Below are 20,746 nucleotides of genomic sequence, written 5' to 3'. Positions count from 1 at the left end.
CAAGATGATAAAAGGAGACATAGAGCTCGGATGGAGCGAGCAATCGATGAGTGGGGGATGTTTAAACATATGTTTATTAGGGAGGAGAATCAAGAGATTAGTATTTTGAGATAGAATGAAAGGGAATAGGCCTTGTAGCCAATCAAAAAAGGGAATACCAATTTGGGTTGGAAGACAAGCCGGAGGTCTTCGCAAAATGCTTTATGTGAACCGACTACATCCGGTAGAATACTTAATAATAATATGGATTGCTATGGAAGCGTCTCAGAACATTAATAAATGAATGACATAATATAGGTGAATGGCCACACTCGACAACTGCACACAACACCGCTTCATGTAGAAACGACTCAAAAAATATGAAAATCAATGGTTGTAGAGTATGCGATGTGAATTTTCAATGTAAATAAAAAAATCATACTAACTCTTAGTTAATTCTAGAATCAATGGACTCGTTCGCCATTTTTTTCGATTAAGATATAGTTAATAATATAAAGACATCCGTATTCTTTAGTTTTTTGATGCGTCGCGTAGTACATCTCGCGCTATTCGCGATGAAAATTCGACGGTACTCTTGCACAAGTAAGCGGATGACGTCGCGAGCTCATGTCGAACAGATCACCGCTTCTCCTCAGCTCCTCAGGCTCAGGCAATGACCTCGTGTCGTTTGCTGTTGTTTTAAGCCATATGAGCGATTTATAAGCACAAAAAAATGTTCTACCTGAACGGATACATCAATCATAAATCTAATGACGTCACCAACTCAAGAAAAATGGGCGCAAAACTTTTGAGTTTTCTTACATTAAACTATAGCTGTAATGGAAGAAAATATATTGTGAACGACTAAATGAAGAAGATTTTTTTCATAACAGCTGCTCTTTGCCTCGCAACTACAGAATTCATTAATTCAATTGGAATTTCGGGTCTGATTGTGCGTGAACGACCTCATTAGCAAAAATGACCAGTTACGACACATTCACTTGAAAAAATCGGTCGGGTTAAAATTGGTCATGTGCACATATTAATTTCACTAGGAAATGACCAAGTGAATTCCTTAGTATTGTGAAATGCAATGGCGAAGATTACCACATAGACTCTCTACCCTTATCCGGTTTTAAGATAATCTTTACAAATCAAATCGCATAAAATCCTGAAATAGCATGAATGACCTTCGTTGCGGGTCACATGCACCTAATAACAGAGCGAGAAGCCAATTGCGGCTGGCGGAGACAACCCTTTTAGCGCGATATGTGTAATAAAAAACTCCTCGAGAACTTCATTAGTGGAAAAGCTGAGCAGGAAACTCAGCAGCAATCATTGTTCGGGGAAAAGTTCCGCAATCGGAAAAGAAAACGGTGGAGCAAGGTAATATAAGTCTTCTTCTTTGCCTTCGCTCGCCTACACTCTCTTCATTTATCTTGACGCTTTGCCGATTACGGATGAAACCATTTTCTTCAGACCCAAGACGTCGGCACTCATGTTTTTACACATTCCGCCATCACGCATAATACAACCGCGGAGCGCATTCACTGCTTCAATGTCATGAAAATTTCCATTTATACATTACAAAGTGTTCCAAATTTTAGTATTTCTTTGGTATATTCTTTCGGTATTTTACTATGATATTAACACAGTCGTAACAAATAAATAAAGGTAGAAATAATTAATATTAAAATAATAATTATGGAATATAAATACACACACACAAATAGGATTCATAAATTATTAAAGATGAAGGTTTTTTTTTTGCCGAGGGTCAGTCTTAAATCCATCACTGACTGAAATAACGAGTTTAAGACACCCAAAAATCCCATAAGCTAAGATATTATCGTTTAGAATAAAAAATTTAAGAAAATATTCAAAATTTCAGGTTTTTTTTGCTTAAAAGTATTTTAAAGAAACCTTAAATAATACCGGCATCACGGAATCAGAAATATTCCCTATCATTTTTCATGCTATTGATGCAATCGAAACTGCTTAGGAATAAACTTCGAAAGCAGAAGAGCCATACGGATGTGTATTTCGACACGCCTTAATTCTTGGGAAATTTCGATGAGACCCAAACAAGTTTTGAAAATTTAAATGTATTTAAACAATGAAAAGCAACAGTCGAATACCCACACAAAGCCGATAAATGTTAAAACTCCCAGACTGAAACTGGATATCTACAAGTAAGATTGTTTCATTTCCGTCCAGCGAAATCCCTCGCAAAGACAAGGTTGATAAATCAACATTCACGTCTTATTGAAGAAAATAAATGAAAACATGTTAATTGCGAACTTCGCAAGACAGGAACTTGAACAATTATAAGTAGGCAAAACAAGAGAATGAGAGAAAACTATGCATATATGTAATTTTACTCCGCATAAACGTTTTATGAGAGTTGTATTGAACCAATTATAAAAAAAGAATTATTTAATTGCGAACTTTGAACCCTTTTGGATTTATGACAGTATCGAGTAACAGGTGCGATGATTCCGTTTGAGGTCTGAACGTGATTCATCAGATACCTTATTCATTTTAGAAGAAGTTAATTCCATAAATCCAATTAATAACCATTAGTGAAATAACTGAACGATATTTAATTAATTATTGGAGGCCTAATGAAAACGAATTAGTTCTAGCTCCCCATTAAACTCCATCATACAAAAAAATAACGCAGCTAACGAATTCATCATCAGAGACCATTTCAGTAATTCTCTCGGGATAAATCAAAATGAATTATTGCTTGTGGCGGCCTCAACTATCTTTTTTATATTATTTACCACCACAATCCTCGCGGAACTCGTGGGAGTCTCTCACGAGGAAGAACCCTCTGATTCTAGGGAGAGCAGCAATGCCGATGTTCCGACGTTTGACGCAGCTGAAACAAGTTCGAAGCGCCGTGCGTTCACCGATCGGAGGAGGAGCGACGAGGGCGAACTCCGCGGCCACGCCCAGCTAAACAAGAGAATCGCGCGTCGCGAATGCCCCGCGATTGACCCCCGACCATCCCATCTCACCTGAGAATTTTTTCATTTCGTTCCTCTCTCCACGTCTATCCCTCGTCCTCTTCCTCTTCTCTCGCACTGCCCGTTCACGGATCCGTTTCCCATCGCAACCCACCACCCCTGACGAAACAGACCGGGGGATGTGGGTGTCGTCTGGAGGCGAAATACAGGAATTTTCGGAGGCTGCGCGCCGCACAAAACAAGGGACCAATTGCCCATACAAAGCCGATAACTGTTAGAATTCGCAGAATGAAACTGAATATCCGCAGGTAAGATTAATTCATTCCCGCCTAGCGAAATGCCTCGCAACGATAGGGATGATGAATAAATATTCACGTCACATTGAGAGAACTGAATGAAAAACAATTTAATCACGAACTCCGCGAGACAATTTTAGTCAAAATAAGAGAGTGAGAGAGCAAGATAGATGAGGCGCCACGCCGCCCCGTCGTTTTGTTTGTTTCATTCTGCCACTTCGCTTGCATCACTCGCTCGGTTTTCAAGAATGTCCGCAGCTCGCCGATAAGACCATAACGATGATTTTATTTCCAATATTTGCAATAGGGTATTTGCACTCGCGCATTAATTCGCAAGATACGACAATAGCAAATATGAATTTCGGAAAATAGCCCTAATTATAGTCTATTTCTCTAAAAAAAGAAATCGCTCGCTCAACATTCAACGTTGAGAGTGGCGACTTTTATAAGCCCATTTAAGTGCACAGCACTAATAGTGGCCGATTGGAGAATCATCTATTGTAATATTTGTGGTGCAACCATTCGTCTTCATGGGGTAAGAGGCGGCCGAAGGAGGAGGAGGGGAGGGTATCCACCGTTTCGCAATTGTTTTTATGGCCTAGAGACCGTTTTCCCTCCCCACATGCACGGATGGGATGAGGTTTCTTCTCGTCCGCGGATCATTCAATAAGCGCGGATGGTCGCGGACTTTTCCACGAGGGCATGTTGTCTGCGGAAAAGCGGCAGCTTGTCTTCAGGACGGTTGATTAAGAACCCTGGCTTGTTATTCAAGAGATTTTAAAAAGTATCAAATATTAATACGCAGACAAAAATTCAAATTTAGGATTAATTGCACTTGTCAAAAGTCTCTATTTATTTTACAAAACTAATCATTTTACTAAATGTTTATTACAAAAGCAGATGTAATTTATGATTCAACCATCGTTTTAGCATTGAAATATTCTGAGATATTTCTCTTTCAAAAATTTAAAAGCTTTCTTTCGAAAAAACGATGACAACACTTGAAATGATTTGGGATAAATAGCCAATCGACATACTCAGATTCCGGAATATCTTCGAAAAGACAATTAATAAAGGCACATTGTACGGAAAGTTTGACCAAAATGAAAGATGATATTTTATAAGAAATTACAAGTTAAATCAAAATGAGAGGGTGAAGGGTAGAAGGTTAAAAAAAAAATAATTAAAAGAAAATTTAAAGAGAATTGAATATCAGCTAAACGTAGTACCTACTTCGTATAGCTGGCCACTTATGGCGCAGCCGAAATTACTTTCGGTGGCTTCCCTCATTCTCCAAGAAGTAGTCGCAGACTCAGATTTGGAAAATGAAACATCAGTAAAAAAAATGACGAGCGAATAGCTGCTAATGGTCCTGGCAGAAACCGAGCCGCGGTCGATTGAGCAGCCGATCAAAATTTATCATGGTCACTTCCACTCGTGTGAGCGGAGAGATTAATGACTGCGTTTTGGAGGGAAAATTGGATTCGTTTCTCTCCGAAAAATAAAGCGCACATCATGCACTAGGTATTAAACCTGAACACGGGTGCCGCCCACATTGGAACACAATTCATGATACTCACTCAGGAGAGCTTTTGAAATTGATACTAGAACCTGACACCCAAAAAGTGGCAGTTGGGGAGTCATCAGCCCAGTTAATGCCAAAAGACATGTAATTTTTCACGAACAGCTTGACAAATGGCAATGAAGAGCGTCAGAAATGAAACAAACCAAGATCCAACTAATTAAATAACGTACAAAAGCACATTAGACCCTACTTTAAACTTTCCAAGATAGGAATATTTCCCTCGAATACGGACAGAAACTTCAAATCACTCGTCAGCCAAAATATTTTACTTAATATTTAAATATCTTTATCTCTTACCTACAATAACCTTACAATTTTCATCGTAGTATATTAATTTATCTGTCCAAGAAAGAAAACTTAACTTATCCAGGAATATATTCAACGGATAATTATCAATAGAAATAATATGACCAGCAGTTTTAATTACTTAACTGACTGAACGCATGATATTCCTTTATACCGCTTATTCCCTTCCTGGACTTTCGCATTGATGATTTTAATTATCCAGGTGCATTACGTCCTCCTGAATACCTTCCGTAATTATTTCAAGACGGTTTATTCCATAGATAGCACCGAACATTAAAATGAAAAAGAAATTGTGATTATTTAATAAAATCCATAATTACCATCGTTAATGGGAATGATTTCAACTGATTAACAATTAGTGATTTAAATAGTTGTCTCCAACAACATATAATGCTCTCCTCCACCAAGAGTTTATTCCTACGATTTCACCTCATTTACACCTTCCCATTCGGTCGACGAGCAACTCATTATGGCGCAACTAAGATGATTACCGAAACGGACACAATTTAAACGCGGCGAAATCGATCCGGGTAGGTCTGGACCAACACAGCGCCAACTCGAAACACGAAGACAATTACCTCTCGAAAAGTCAGCGAGGCAATAAATCGGCGTAAAAAAAATTAAACGGGAAGCAAAAACCGCGATTGGTACGGGGACACCGCGACACCCACTACAACCACCGCGCAAGGTAGGCAAAGAAAAATAAAGAAAAAGAATTGGGGGATTGGGAAAAGAAAATAGACAAACAAACATCACCACGCGACGATGGCGAGGGAGTCGAGTCAATATGGAAGTAACGTTTGTCGAGACGGGCCGAAAAAGCGAGGCAAAGTCAAAGCCATAGAGTTTACATTACTATTTATGGTCAAAGCACACCACTCCATTGGTTTTAAATAGCCGCGAGAGAGAGATAGAAGGGGGAGGGGTGAGGCCTTTGTGTGGCGAACTCCGAGCGCAACGGTACTTGGGCGGAGGTCGGGAGAGAGGGGAAGGGATACAGGGAGATGATGAGAATGGAGGGGAAACAACTGTAGGGGAAGGAGGGGATTATACGTAGGGGTGAATGGCAGGGAATGGTGGGAAAAGAAGCAACCGAAGGGCTATGGGCTGATGGGAGAGGAGTGGGGGGAGGAGAAGAAGAGGAGGGGGATGGCGAATGGGCTAACAGGAGGGTTGGAATGGGGAGGGCGCGAAAGATGAAAGAAAGGGGGGAGGGGTAGCAGGTAGGGCACGGCTCACTGGAGAGTGAACATTCCAACAAAGGACTGGATGCCAACGTATACATACATACGCGTATCCGAAAAAAATAAACAAAAGAGTTGTTTACATACATAGGCATATATACCAAACGAATACACGCGACCGTATTGTTAGCATCCGCACCTGCGTCCAGCGTATCGCTGCGAGTATATCGATCTGCAGGCGCTCCTCTTCCGCGTCCTTTTCGGAAAACCATTAGGTGGAAAAAAGCGGAAGGTCACCATCGAAAACGTATCTCCGTGGTGTTATTTTTCGGCGCGGCAGCGGCAGGGCGTAGCGACTGGTTAGGCCCGCCGCTGCTCATCGCGAAACCGAAAGGGGCGTAGTCCTAACGGCGAGAGAACTGACCAGGGGCGCTCGTGAATTGGATGATGCATGCCCTGCCTACCACACCTTCCAAATGACGCTGAGGAAAATGCTTTTGCCATCAATTATTCGTATTTACGTGGAGGAATTTCTAAAATATAGCAAGGTTCAGGCAACATTAACCCTTTATAACCCAATGTTGCTTCTAAGCAACATCAAAAATGTTTAAACTTTCATCTCTATTTAAGATATATCTAAACTAAATATTATTTTGTAGTGTAAATTTTAATGACGAAATATTTAGCTGCAGGGATAATTATCATTGAGAGTAAAATTTTCTAGTTTTCAAAATGAAAAATCTTGAAATTTGATTCCTCCCAGAAACAGCTCTGGGTTAGAAAGGGTTAAAAGTTTCCTTCGTGATAGATGTATACTTAATTTGAAACGCTTTTCTAAAGTATTAATGTTCTTTTGTTTTTTTCTTAATACGTATAATTGCTATTTTATTGTACTTGCGGAATTAGGACTTTTTATTATTTTATCACTGATAACAATATTTAGAAAATCGCACACATCCTGGTCCAAGGAGGTGAATATCTACCCAGTCGAAACCGCTTCCTCTTACATGGGTCGTAAGAACGTTACCCAGCCACCGTTGAACGTCACAGAAAATCGAAATTTTGGAGAAAATTACCACATCAATGATATCGAAAAGTATCGTGAACAATGAATCAATGCTACATCAATATTTCAACCTATATTTGAGAATTTCAAAAATGGTGTCCACTGAGCACAACTGTTTGAAATTCTCATATGACCACCTCTACCAACAAATACCTCGATTATTTCGTAATTAATCAACTTAAAGTACGCAGCAGGATATACATGAGCACGTCACGTTTAGTTAATCGTTCCCAAAATCACCAGTCATGAAGATCTTTCTAAAAAAATTCCGCTTCAGATAATTAAATTATTTTCTTCATGCCCGAGGAAAGCGTGGATGTGCTGACGGTCTCCATATTTTTAATTTTTAAACTGCGGCAAGTGTCGACCAGCGGAATAACTTCAATGGATTTCACAATTAGACACTTACCGAGTTCTCTTCGCACGAAAAAAGAAATAGTCTATTTTATCTGTTTACCAGGATATGTGTGAAGGGTGACTAAATGAGTCTGGCAATAAGTGAGAGTTAATAAACCTTTTCATCAGATACTTGCAAAATGCCTCATGCGATCGTTATGAATCAAATGTAAAGTATAAAGTGTCTCCATTTCTATCGAGTACGATTTACATTTTATGCATCCGTGCATCTCATCTCATAAGGTGACGTTCAGCTTTTGGTCACCATTTCAAATTGGAAAAAAATACTATGACCAACTCGATGCAGATGACTCGTACTGTATTAAAGGAGCTAGGGTTTCATCGAAGAAAGAATGATTTACGAGGGAGAAAGTTTTGGATCTGAAGCATCAAAGACCCGAAAGAAAAATGCCTTCTGTGACCTTTCCCAATGTTCCGCTCAAATTGTTTCGGGAAGTTCAAATGTCGCAACGGGTCTCCCAAACTGAAACCTTAGTCGAGGAAACAAAACGTTGAGTCGACCACGTAGATAAAAAACCAATCTCTGATCCAAAATGACTCAAGAATAAAATTTATTCAAGAAAAACATTCTCCCATTTTGGTGATCCACGCTTATTCAAACAAGACAAATATTAAAACAAACAAAAGTAACTGTGACACCTAAAAACAAATCACATGGAATGAAAAATTTGATAAAAGTAATACGTCCATGAAAAAGTAAAAATATGATGAAAATGATTGTGATTTATTCCCTAATGAAGCGCATCAAGATGAATGAAGTGACTAAAACGTAGGTGGCAACAAGTAGAATGCAAAGACTACCAGTTGGTACTAACTGGGCTAATAAAAGATATACTTACCTTTTTCCACTTCCGTTCAAAAATCAGTGAAAATATTTTCAGTTAGGGAAGACTAAAGACTTCGAATTCATCAAATGTTAGGGTTAAGTGTCCTTTGAGGAAATCGTAAGTACATGGAAGCAGTATAAAACCAGACCGCCACATATGTCTGGAGACCTGATAGGTTAAAAACTAAGCCTACGTTTAGTAAAGGAGCAATTTTTGAACTTATAGCGTAAAAGACCAAGCAAAAAGTATACCTTTCATAAGAAGAGTCGCTCCAGCATAACTTCTTTCCTAGGCTTCCCTTCCCTTCGGCTGCGAAATAAATCAATTTTTTAGACTTTGACTTTGGAAGAGGGATACTGGGAGTAATATGCAATTAAGACATGACAAACACTCTCCTTTGAGGTATACAGATATAGTATTTATGCATCGCATATTTTCTTTGTTCATCCCCGCAGATAAAAGTTAACTACAGCATAAAATATGAGAATAAAAAGGGCCATGTCCTTAAGCGATAAAAACCTTCCTCATTTGATACAATGAGATTCTACAATGCTGGCATTAGCTTTCATTCTTGGTGAATAAAATTATTTTCATACTTATTATTATGGAAATAATTTAGTTAAACAGTTGGGATAGCACCTATATTAGCGGTACCGCTTTGTTTGAGTTAGCGCGAATGACTGTACGAGGTTATCCTCCTCTCCCGCATAATATCAAGCGCGAATATTCCGCCGGTAGAACAAGGGTGAGAAAGGGGAGGCTTCGCGGTCGGCTGAGCACGAAGGAGAGGAGGAGCAATTGAGTCACGGAAACGGCGATTCCCGGCTTTGAGGGCAATCGTGAAATGGTGATTGGATGCGCCGACCCCTCCCCCCTTCCAATCTCCCGAAATCTCCTCTCGCCCGCCTAATCCTCCCATTCCCGCATCCATCGGGACCCTTTCCGCCGAGACGTCGAGAAACGAACATTCCCGTCGCGCGGAGGAGGGTTGATTGCTTGGAGAGCCGTTGCGTCACGGGTGATAATAATGAACCATCGACTCGATCTTTTCGTGGCTGCTTTGAGGGGATGGCATTGGAGAGTCTCCTCACCGCGGAAACCATTTCAATCGAGAGAGAGAGAGAGGAAGACAAAGGCCAAAGGGGAAATGTCGCGGCCTGCTGTGCGGGGGGTGAAATATGCTGGGAAAACGATATTCGAGCAAGAGAGAAACTATTTAAAAATAATAATATTGTGCTAGTTTACATTAATATAAAATTAATTTTCTATTAACTTTAAAATTAACTATTTTTAAAAAGAATATTGCGTTAGTTTATATTAATATAAAATTAATTTTCGTTACTCAGCAGGAAAATAAAAATCACTTTGTACTTTTTCAGGATAGGACAATATCTTGACAATGACATGCATGCTGAACCGTGGTCGGCGTTTATAATGTGCCACTGTAGAGCGTAATAAGTAAGTTTCATCTCCCTCTATCGTAGTTCAACAAAGTTAAGTCGGAAACCTTAAACGTTGTTCGATACTCAATTTCAACTCAATTATAAGTTCGAAAAAATTTGCTTCAGGGGTCAGAAACCTTTTTATGCCTGAGGTATTTATTAAAATAGATTGTCACCGTGTGACGCAAATTACAGCTATGCACAGTAATTTTCACGATAACTACACGAATGAACGATAAATGTATCACATGTCACCAAGAATAACAATTATCCCTCGCCCATATTTCCTCTGGGACGAATGAATTTGTTTCGCGGGCCATGGTTTGCCGACGGCTGATTTGCATGGAGCGAGTCAAATTTGTAAATATTTTCAGACTACCTCCGACAGTATACACGTTATTACCATATTCACGAGAAGAACAGAAGTTGCGGTTCCTCAGGAATGTCAAAACACAAAATATGGAAAAAGGAATGAGGAATGAAAGGCTTAAGAATTATGAATTAAAAGCCAGGATTGAGAATTAAATGCCATCAACACCAGGAGCAAATAATTTCCCTCGTCGGGTCAGTTTCTTATTTCGTATGGAGAATTTTATTTCCTATTCCCAATGGAAATCTACCATATGAAGAGAATGATGTAAATTTATCCATAAGAATTATGAGATAGTGCAAGAAATCACGATTTCCTCGCTAACATAATTGTTTTAATCGATTAAAAATATGCACGGTTGCCGTTACATATAATTTTATATTAATTAATTGACATATAGACGTTCTTTTCCATAAAAATGAATATCTTCAGCAACAAAGAGCTCCTGATATGGCACTCTCAATAATGCAAGAATAATCAATCCGTGGAGAATGTATAAACCGCTCTTATGACATAATTACATAAATGATGAGATTTTAACCACTGTCCATGCATCGTCGAAGGTGTATTCTGTAAAATGGATATCACAGGGCTGTGAACTAGGGGGAGTTGAGAAATGGGGTTGGGGGACAAGGGGTGGAGCGTGAGGAAGAGTCTGGCCCATGAGAAAAAGCGGTGGACAGCGAAATCCGGCGATGCGGCTTGAGTTGTACCGTGGGGTGGGGTACGGGAGAAGTCCTCACCCAACAAAAAAAGCAAATAAGAAAAAAAATTAGTCGAGGGAAGAGCAGAACAATGAGGGATGAGCTCTCGGAGAGTAGGGCGAATCCTCATCTTCCACAACTTCCTGCCTCTTAAACGTGGAAGAAGGAAACGAACGGACGTCCAAGGAGGTTTTCGCCATCGAAAGCAGACCGACGAGGCGTCTGGGGGAGTGGGGGCCGATAGGAAACAGCGGGGATGGATGAGAAAGACGGTCGAGCACGGACAATCGCCAGCGTTTGTTTCTCGACGGCGCCGGCGGATAGAGCGATGTTCCCCTTGCGCTGGCGGTGGAGAGAGAGTTCAACGGGGGAAATGGACGGGAAGTCGAACGGGGCATCACAATAATAAAAGTGGGCGGGGCAGAACGGAACAGAGGATCGATCTCGACCACCGACCATGCGAAATGCGACAGTTCTTCCTGCCTTCCTCTTCCCTCATTTCCGAGGCATTTACACCACGAACGCAACCTACAGGTAAAGGGTCTAACACACAATGAACCAGAAGAGTTTCCTGGTTTTCAGTTTGGTAAGTGGTGCCAAGTTTTAAGGCCATTGGTTACCTATTCTTTAACTGTCAATCTATAGAGGCCATAGAACTTATTTCCATTGATTATATAGTTGTACGGTGACCGTGAAATTCCAAAATCTGAAAAATCCGTCGATAAATGGGTCATTCTGCCACAGTACCATTGATATATTTTTGCTTCCACTTCTCCATTCGATCATTACGCAGATGGATCAATTTAATATTGAAAAATTAGACCTATATTTCAGAGGATTGAGTTCAAATTCTATTTTCTCCTTCTCGCGATAGATTACCTATATACGTTTGAACTAAGGTAATTAGTCTCACTTGTGGCTAGACGTCTACGGTCTTCGATAGTCATTAGGTATATTAGGTATAATATATATGAAAAAGAAATATTAAAGGGGGAATAAAAGGTGATCAAATCAACGAGATGAGTATCACCGGAAACTAATCCTATGGCATTGACAAGGAGTCGACAATAATTGTGTATTTGTTATTTTATGGCAAACACATGCCTCTACAACAGAGCAGGAGAGATTGCTTTTGGTTACATAATCATATTTTTTAGGCTTGGGAGAAATCTAACACAAATTATGAACATCCGAGGAAAAACTTTTTTTGGTGGTCGACTCAGAAATTACAGTTTTGCAACCAAATGTTTCGCTCCACATAGTTACGAGATCCCACATTGAGAACACACTCTCACATTGTAGACTTCATTCTCAGTTTATCGGCCTACGTTGTAAAATACAAATTTAGGAATTATCAATAACCTTACAGCAAAAATGAAGCAAGAAATAAGAAAAACAATATCCGTAAGACGATATTTTGAATTGCCGAAAAACTACGTGTGGGCGTTTTAGTAATAATTACAGATATTATTGTGACTATTAGCATTTCAAACGAAATATGATATGATAAATTTTATTCCTGACAAAAGAAATCAAGCTTTCCCGGCGGATAGCTGGGTAAAACTCTTCTCGGGTTTTCGATCAAGTCATTCTCTCAGCCACGGTGGGCATGGATACACTAACACGCGTTAAAATTTGTATTCACCCGCGCGCGATTTGTATTCACCCACTTTTCGTGAAAAACCTTTTTTACTTTCAAATTCTTCCGTGGTGCCAGTGTGGGAGGGTGAAATCGGGTCCGGCGAAGAAGGCTTCTCGTCTACACGCCACAGCGACGCCGTCAGCAGTACGACGGAGTATGGCGAGTGAAATTCGGCCGTCCCAACGAGGGAGTTGGAGGTCGGCTCCCAAGTGACGCGACAGGAGGGTTGCGGGGGAGTCCAGATGGGGTTGCCGGGAGCAGGTTTCAATTGACGCGGAGGGCGCGGCAGGGGAGATATCATTGGCCATAGTGCGAGGCGCGTCCCTGCGGCAGATGGAAAATGCGGGAGCACGGAAATGGCCGTTTGATTTGATTAGGAGGGAAGGGGGGCGGGCAGAGAAAAGGTAGTTCAAAACCCTGGAGTCATCAAGTCGACTAAATTGGCCATTAGGAAGATTATGTTTGTGAGACCTTCCACCCGCAGTTTTCATTCTTGGAAGCGGTCATAAATCACGGTTTCGGAAGCCAGCATGATGGAAATCCGAGAAAAGGGTCGGGGTTAATCATCTCCTATACTAAAGCCCTCCCTTAAAAGAAAACCGATGGCGAGTAAGTAATGCGTAAGCAATCTGAATGTTGTAAATGTAAAATACTCCTGTATAATGAATAATAATATGTACGATAGATTCCGAGAAATGCTTTCCATCACAAATTGAAGTCACTTAAGTATAAAATTAATGCATTTTTAAGCCGATAGAACTAAAACAGAAATTCATACACCAGCATACTCAATGCTATTTCAACACTCAACTGACCAAGATTTAATCTTAGTGCCTCAAGTTTGACTCAGCAATACGAATAAATGATTGTGGACGCAAGCCTAGTCACTTTTTAGGCCGCGACGAATTAAATTTTGACCATTTAGTTAAAGACTGATACATATTCACTGGAACCCAACATAGAATAATACATAATGAATATAAGACTAATGTATTTGGCTTCATATACATGGACGTTTTATTATCAAATAGAATCTTGGAAATGATACTATCGCCTCAAATAAAAAGAAATAAGTCTCAAAAGTCTCAAATAAAGAGAAAAATACAATGAAGTTAAACATTTCACTGTGGTTACCAGTCGTACTGCACATGACCACTAAAGGAAATATACTACAATGTGAGTGGGTCAGGATAACGAAAAAAATACCGATCACAGGAGAAAAGCGTGTTCCCGAATTCGTACACGACTCTCATCGGCTATCGCTTCAACGGACATGGGAAGTCAGAAAGTTACTGCCGCGGCAAACAATGAATGGAAACCCGATAGGGTGCCCGAGAAGACGAGAGAAACAAGCGCTCAATGGAGTCAGCATCTCTTTGAAGAGCGTCCCAAACGTCCAGAGCGATCTGGAAATCCCTTTTTCCCCCGAGCAGAAGAAAAAACCCCCGCGCCTCCGGCATCCGACCTACTCCACACTAGCGGAACGAAATTCGATTTCATTACCTCCGCGAAAAACGCTCCCTCCCGCGGACAGCAGGCCATTATTTGAACGGATGGACGGAGCGCCGAGGACTGAAACATACACAAACAAGAAACTCCTTCGCCAAGTGCGAGGCGAATTCGGTAATAGAGCGGCTGAGGGATCCATCACTCACCCTAATGTGGGTGGCAATGCTGTTTTGTCGTTGAACTTTTTAGAATCCAAAATTAAAACTTCTCCATTAAACATTAGCATGTGAACGAAGGTTCATTAAATACTGAGAGTGGATAACGGTGCTTGAATAATAAAAACGGCTTGAAAGTTGAAAGAGATCAAAGGAGATGCGTTTGAGAGGAGAGAGAAAATTCTCATTCAAGATTATTCAGATACACTTGAGAAATATCTCGAGAGTATCCTTAAATATCGACATTCGAGATGAAAAAAGATCGCGAATTGAGGAGATAACATAAACAAATTGGATAGTTGTCCAGAAAGCTTGCATTTAGAGAAAAAGAGTGAAAATAAAAAATTATGTACTCCACCGACGCAGACGGGATATAAAACGACTGTTAAGAACAAAATTTTTAAATCCCAGGATACTTGAATATTTACGATCTCATATGCATACCAGTTCTCACACCAAATAATCAGGACTTCGGGATAAAAATCCGCATCTCAACCACCCCTGCAATTTCAGTAATAGCCTCTTATGATAATTTCTGCCTCACCGTTCAACGAATTGGGTCATATAATCCCCTTAAAACACAATACTTTTACACCAGTCATAGTGTATCAAATGAACCTAAATTGTATACTCGGATTCAACTCAGAATTAGCTAGAAAACGAAGAATATTTCCTGGATTTATACGAATCAGATGAAGAGAAACAATCCTTATTTACAGAACGCGCTCCTGGGAACTCTGATTCAGTGTTGCACGACGGGAAACTGGTAAAAGCGACCTGTTCAATCAGTGAACGAGTAAATAGCTTCGATTGCTGAAACAGGAGGTGTGGGGCGCATCTATCTCTCATCACCTCGTACTCCGTAAAATTTACGAGAACCACCCAAAAAAACAATGTCCCCCCTACCACCGCGTTGATCAGCAGATGGGGAGGGAGGCGGGGGTAGGTCCCAATCCCACTTTGCTGGCCCGGTGTTGAAAGCTGACTTGGGTCTGCGATGGGGATGGGGATGAGGGCAGGAAGGAGTGAGTGGAATACAGCGCTGGGTGTTCGCGAGGGCGTGACGGAGGGGAGGAGGAATTGGGGCGGAGAGGAAGAGGGGAAGGGGAGGGGCGAGGGAGGATTGGGAGCGGCGAGGGTGTGGCCGAGGGTGTGAGCGCCCCCCTGCGTGCGGTTGTCACCCCGGCTTCGTGGGAGTCATGCGGAGCGGGAGGCATGAATGGATATCTACTCACCCTCAGGAAATATATGTAGGTACAGCCTTCAAGGTGCCTGTGAAGCAAAAAAAGACCAGCATTAAAATCCAAACATAACATTGCTCACGACAATGGAAAATATAGAAAATGAAACAATTACGAAGAAAAAAAATACAAAAATATATATCGACTACTCCATCCTGAGTATTAATTTCGATGTTCCCTCACAACATTTACATGATCCAGGGAAAGGCGATCGAGGGATTACAATTTCTATCGGTGATATTTTGGCCCACATTGGCAAAATTAAGTTTTCAGGAAGAATAATTACAGATACACCAATATTCTAAGTTCCATAAATTTTTTAATTGCCTGGCCCAGGTTTCGACACTGAACGATTTCATTCTCAGAGGAGAACTCATTATACTTCATGTTACACAGTTCCACCAAATAACGCCATCCACCCTTAAGTTGGTAAGATTTCAGGGACAAAAAAGAGACGTCTTTTTGAATGAAAGTAGCGATGAGGATCCCTACCACAATTCCTAACCACCTCCAAGGGCCATTATTAAGTGATCAATCATAAAAGCTATGCCTTGAAAGGGACATGAAACTAGATAACGTGATTCAGGTTTCAGTTACACCAATGTGGAATAATTTTTCTTGGAAAACAGAGCCTTGCTTTCGTGTTTCCAAAGGCATCCTATATATTCCATTCCACAATCTGTGTCCTTCGACAAACCACGCTTTTCCAAAGAACGGAGACTGCCAAATACAAGTGAGATTGGCTAGATTGGAGAAGGGTGAAACGGAAGGGGTTCAGGGAAAGAGGATGTCGGTGAGACGAAGCCTCTATAGGGTTTCGAAGTCCCTCCGGAAAACGGGAGTCGAGGGGGAGAAGGTGGAAACACCCCCTTTACCCACCCCCTGAATCACACACCCCATTTCCCACCACCGTCCCCACAAAAAAGGAAAAAGAAAGACGCGCGCATAAAAAAATCCCGTTTAGGGCGTCGTCGTCACCTGACCGTGGTGTTTTCGGGCTCTCTCCGCTGTTTTGTTTTTACTCTTTCAATGCGGCCATAAGGCAGATGCGCCAAGGCTTTTAAATTTCGAACAACTTTCGATCGTTTCGGATGGACGAATGTGGAACAGTGGACAGCACTTAAGACGATGCATCACTCCTGATCGACTAGTCATGTTTCGCGACGAAATACTCGTTTAAAACTTATGCTATCGTCTTGAATTTTTATGGTTTGTGCATTAGTTTGTAAATTCTAAATGGCGAATTGTAATATGGTGGATGGATACATAATTGAATATATATATAAGGAGAAATATTTCTGATTTTACTTTTTGTACCTGAAGATGACGCCGCTGCGTCGAAATAAGTTGTGCCTGAAAATAGATTGGTCAAAATGTAGTGATGCGTCCTCTTCCAAGTGTCTCCAGCAACCTCGATTTTGGATCTTTGCGCGATTCGCTGTCAGTAGCATGTAACCTGAACAATGTATAGAAAAATGCAAAATGTCAGTGGTATCGATGTCCATGAATGGTTTTTCTCTTGGATGACGGTTGATAGTAAAAGTTTACCACACTTAGCTGGAAAAGCCAATTCATTAAGATTAAATTTCCTCTAATCAAATCATTGTCTACTCTCAATTAACCTCGGAGATACCAATTATTCTACTACTATATTAGGACTGGAAGTAAATCGTTAGTCAAGAATTTTGAGCGGACAGAAATTAATATTCAGCCTTTTTCATTTACCTTTATCATTATTATAGATCGCCATCAAGTTACCAACATTTTTCTGCACCTACGTATTTGTTTGTATTTACAAACAAGTCGCTTTTTGTCTAGGTGACTATTTTAACTCCCCAGTGCTTTGAATGTTGAGGGAAATAATTAAGTTTTAAGAAATGTAAAAATGAGAAACTACGTATTTTGATATTTTTCAATTAATCAATACGGTTGCCGCCTATCAATTACGAGCGGGAACGCTACTTGCCGGTCTTTTCCAAGCTTTTATTTCTCATCTTATTTCGAAATGGAGACGGAAAATTTCTCTCATCGCGTCTTTGTATGCACCCAAGCCGTCCCAAATGCTCACAGAGTCGAAAAGGCCCAATCGGCTCAACCTTACGGCTACATCTCTCAACAATGAACACCAGCACCACCAATAGTGTTGCCAAATTCGGATGAGTGGGCGGCTGAAGATGAACACACGATTAGGTGGAATTTGCAGAGGATAATCTCACACGCGCTATCAATGTGGAACAGGCTGACTACTTTATCTCGTTCAGAAACACCGCAAACAGACTCTACAATTTACAAAACGTGAGATTTGATCTATTATACTCCCAAGAGCAATAAAGATACTTTGCGGAGAATAAAAGAAACATTCAGACGACGGAACAAAGAAAATATCATATTCTATGGTAAGTGAGAGCAAAATTTAACAAAACCGGCCTATCTTTATCTAAAAAAATTTCAACGCCTTCATTTCATTTATTCATTTATATTCATCACCCCAAACATGGCAATATTGGGACTTTACATGAGGGACTACAAGAAATACCAATGGATCATCACAAACATCCATGTCTAGGATAGAGGCAAGCTACCCAGGCTGGACTTGAACCTGCGTCCTTCAGTTTAGCAAACTAGGAGTGTACCCCGCCGCAAAACTGTTGATTAAAAATCTTAACTTATCTTTTCTCTTAACTTATCTTAAACTTAAACTGGCCTGGGACTAGGACTGTACCCCGCCGCAAAACTGTAGATTAAAAATCTTAACTTATCTTAAACTCTTAACTTATCTTAAATTTATCTTTGAACATAAATACACATCTCCGCCGCCTGAGGATACCTTGAGAATACGGAGTGTAACAAATCATTTATAAAAAAATACATGACTACGACCGCTGAATCTGGAATTTTCCCCATAGGAGAGCATTGAGTGGGTAGCCTGACGAAGAATTTTCTTTTATTATTCGATTCCCCGCACGGAGTGGCTCATGAAGAAACCCGAGGCAAGAGGTATGACGATCGCGATATTTCTACGCCCGGGCGAAAGATTTCGAAAACTCCCAACCCGGGTCGCGATTCCTGGAGCGAGGAAATCGGACGAAAGCAAGTCCCCACAGCATTACATCCACCCCCCCCCCACTCCTCTTCTCGTGAGAAGTTAAAGCGCGGGTGGTACCACACGGAGAGACGATCCGAAAGGCATGCCCGCGAGAATTTAAGCGCGAGGTTTTCAATTACGTAAACGCCGAATTAAGCTTCACGCCCGTGTAAGGGTCTGGCGTGCGACTCTCCCATATACCATGAGAGACGATATAAAAAATGCTGAGACGATACCGATATTGGATCAGGGTTTTCACGGCCCTCGCCCCGAAAAGTGACATAACACTGGTGGAATTCATTATTTGAAGTAAGTGAAGCAACTAATCATTATTTAAAATACAATTAAATAAAATAAATCATTTGAATAAATAACTACAAAGAAGAGCATTTAATCATAATACATTATACCATAACGTATTTTTAAATATGGTTGAATTAAGTCCTACTTAATTTATTATTACAAAAAATATAGCTTATCCCATATAAATTTTAATCTAAAATATAAATTATCAAAAAGAAAGATGAATAAAGTTCAGGATTGAATTAAATGTATTTATTGAAAAATTAAATAACATTATATGCTCGTAGAATTTCTCCACTAAAATACATTTTAAAGATAATTATATTACAATAAACAAATGAATTATTAAGCTGCGACGATACCGATATCGGAGCACGAGTTTCACGGACCTCGCTCCGAAATGTGACATAACCCGAGTGAAATCAATTCCCCATCCCTCCTCCTACTTCGCGACTGCCCACCATTCCGCAGAAAAGAGAAAGAGGAAAAAAAAGCAAACAAAAACGTTATCCGACGCCCAATTAAATCTTTCGGTTGCCCAATTCGAATAGGGCATCTTAATGCCTCAAACCTCTCTCCCTCGCCCGGTCGGCTCTTCTCATCAGCGGACCCCACCCCCATTGTTTCCCTCCTCATCGCTTCCGCTCTCTCGCAATAATGAAAAGCGGGAAATAATTATCCCACGAGAGAACCTTCGCGTTAAAAAAATGCCGACTTTTCGAATGTTTTCTCATGTAATATTCGAAAGCTGCCGTTACGATTAGGCAGGGCTAAGCGATAATCATGACGCCAGGGAATCGCGAGTTGTATGTACAGTGTACACTCAAGACTCTACGTAAATGGACCTCATGATCGACGAAAGCAAATTTATATCGAATAGTCCGTCCAATTGTAGTCATTCTGACTCACAAATTTCCACTCAAAGAGGCTGGCGTAGATATGAGCGTAGAGGTGAGAGTCTGAACTTCCACCAGACTAATGAAGAAATAAGAAAGGGTATCTAAGCGTGCCTCATTGAAGACTTAAACTCAAAAGATATGCTGTGGGCTGACGTGATAATATGACGTTTCAATCATGAATTCCAGATCTATTGCAAATGTTTCTAACTTTTAGCCTTCAATTCATCTTGGTGTCCCATTTCCCTAGATAGAAGCCCAATCAGTTCGACCCCTCCTTAAATGCAAATTTCCTTACCACACATCCGCCACCAAACGCGAAAACGATTTTTTCCATCAATGCCAGGTCGAGAAAGCTAAGTTTAGTTCGCAATGAGTTAGGCCATGATTTTGATTGTCCGCGATCTAAAAACAGAATAATCAAATGATTATTATTATTATAGTATTCTACCGATTAAGGTAGGTTTCCATGGAGTACGCAAGAAGTGATCTGGGAGCCTCCTTTTCCTTCCAGCACTGCCTTCTTTAACTCACAGTAAGGCCTACTCTCTTTCAATCTATCTAAAAATCCTATTCTTTTCCTTCCCCTCCCTCGTTTCCCTAACATTCTACCCTCTAACACCATTTTCAACATCCCCTCACCACTAAGCACTAACTCCATCCATACCTTCTGTCTCCTCCGTATCTCATCTAAAAGCTGTCTCTCCTCGCCAACCATATCCAGCACTTCGTCATTCCTTTTCCTCTCCGTCCATTTCACCCTCTCC

At 40.6% G+C, this 20,746-nt stretch overlaps 1 protein-coding gene across 1 annotated transcript in view; it reads right to left on the bottom strand.

Annotated features, from left to right (window-relative positions):
* LOC124166900 overlaps positions 1–20,746 on the bottom strand; it is a 129,115-nt gene that overhangs the window by 41,786 nt on the left and 66,583 nt on the right. Inside the window, exon 2 of the mRNA XM_046544626.1 lies at positions 15,690–15,726. The gene's annotated coding sequence lies outside the window, so the exon portion shown is untranslated. The remainder of the gene's footprint in view (positions 1–15,689; positions 15,727–20,746) is intronic.

The sequence above is a fragment of the Ischnura elegans genome, chromosome 1, assembly GCF_921293095.1.
Source record: "Ischnura elegans chromosome 1, ioIscEleg1.1, whole genome shotgun sequence".
NCBI classification, from domain to species: domain Eukaryota; kingdom Metazoa; phylum Arthropoda; class Insecta; order Odonata; family Coenagrionidae; genus Ischnura; species Ischnura elegans.
The sequence above is the reverse complement of the archived record's forward strand: the minus strand, read 5'-3'. Positions and strand labels throughout refer to the sequence as shown.